The following is a 2,135-nucleotide window of genomic DNA, read 5'->3' as shown; positions in this document are numbered from 1 at the left end:
TTCCAGATGGACAGAAGATCAGCCAAGAGGTTTCACTGCTGGAATCCATAACATATGAAGGAGCCAGGATCTCTCTTCACCTATAACTGTTCTTCTATATGTTATAAGCAAGCTCACACATGGTTTTTGTTTATGGACACTATGAACCAAGGAGATCGACTAGACAAACCTGAATGTTCCTGATGACATTCCATTTAGATAGATAGATAGATAGATAGATAGAGGGATAGATAGAAGATTCTTATTTCTGTTCACTTTCTTCTTCCACATCAACCTAACCTTACCAGGAATGTTAGGAGTCTTTGGAATGGAATGACTCACCTGGATGGATATATAATTAATGGGCAACAATTCACTATAATTATTCCTTATTGAGATATTAACCCAGATATCATTTCACAGCTTAGTGACAACACATCTGTGTTAGAGAAATCTGGTTTGCACTGCTTATACCCTTGTATTTTCCCTCTGTCCGAAGGCTCATCAGGTGGAGGGAGGGAAAGTGGACCCTTATTCTGCAGCTGAGCTGGCCATACAAAGGTTGATGGATGCAAAATTATAGGTTGTTTACCTTACCCAATTGCAGAATCTCCTTTTCCTTACTTTCTGGTCCAACATGCTAACAACACAGCCATCATGGGATCACTCCCCACTGTTTTTCTATAACAACACGTAGAGCTCTATTGGTATAGGTAATGCTGGGGAGCCATCCATTGGCTACTGATTTAAATGAGTTTGTTAAATAGGGGATGTGGGTTAAGGGGGTGGGTGAATAAAATACTGTTATAATTCTTCATAATACAACCCGGTAGGTGATGTTCTGGAACAGTGGGGCCTCCGGTGAGGCTCCTGACATGACAAAAAGTTTGTACATTATAATCAATACATATATTGCTATAGAAAAAACTCAGAAAATACAAACTTACTACAGGAGATAGAAATTTTGTGTGTTTATAGTCTTAGAACATATTACATTGGTAGTGCATATATGGATCTACATAGTAGACTTACTCTGACCTCAAGACAGAGGGAATATTTTTTTACACCATAAGTCTAATGATACTTTGAACAATTCTTCACCTTATGAGCAGCCTTTTCCAACCTTTTAAACATGGGGAACCTTTGAAAAAACTTTCCCCTTCTATAATTACTATTTTCACAGCTCCAGATACATTAGTATAGTGGTCAGTGGGAAGAATGTCAAATGATCAGTTAAACTGACCTGAGATACACAAACTGCTCATTGCTCAAGAAACTTCCAGCTATCTCTGGAGGAACCCTAGGGTTCAACATAACCCTGGTTAAGGAACACAATCTAGAAGAACTTTTTAACTTTTCCTTTATCTATTGTTTGTATTTGTAAAAAATTACTTCTGTTACTTCCAGAAACCTTAAAAAATCCAATGAACCTTCCAAAATCCCCCTAATATTGCTTTTCCTATAGACTCCAAAAACGTCAGATTTTCAAATAAATTTTGTGGAATTAATTACTTTTAATTTTCCTAATTAATGACTCAATGCAAGAACTAACAACTTTAATAAATTTAATTAAACAATAATAAATTAAAATAATAAATACTACAATTGTAGAGTAAAAAAAAATGCCAAAAATATTTAGATAAAAAATAATAAAAAATATTTATCTAATGACATTTAACTCATATCTTGAACAGCTTAAAATAATTGGAAATAATTAGGAATCAGATATACCTAAAGCATGAATCTAATACTGGCCATGTGACCTATAGCCACCCAAATTCCTGGTATAGTAATGCTACAATTGTATTTGTTCAAAATGTCAGAACCAATGACACTGAACAAAAAATAAATTGAAATAATGCAAATGAGGACAAAGGAAGGTTTTGTGAGGGTTTAACAGTCAACAGGTCACTGCAACATAAAAAAATCTATGTTTGTTTACCCTATTGTTTATCTGTGAATATCATTAACCACAATCAGAGCTATTTATGAAGCTATCAGCTATGAATACACAATTAATTACTTTCATTAGGCCATCATCCTGGCAGCACTATTCCAAGAACCAACCTGTTGTAGAGTGATTTATTTCTGTATGTCTTCAGGAAGATAAACATGTCATTAACATCAATAGTGGGGTTATTATGGAGTGTCACTTG

This window comes from Pyxicephalus adspersus, chromosome 7, assembly GCF_032062135.1.
Source record: "Pyxicephalus adspersus chromosome 7, UCB_Pads_2.0, whole genome shotgun sequence".
Taxonomy (NCBI): domain Eukaryota; kingdom Metazoa; phylum Chordata; class Amphibia; order Anura; family Pyxicephalidae; genus Pyxicephalus; species Pyxicephalus adspersus.
Note: the sequence above shows the minus strand (reverse complement) of the source record.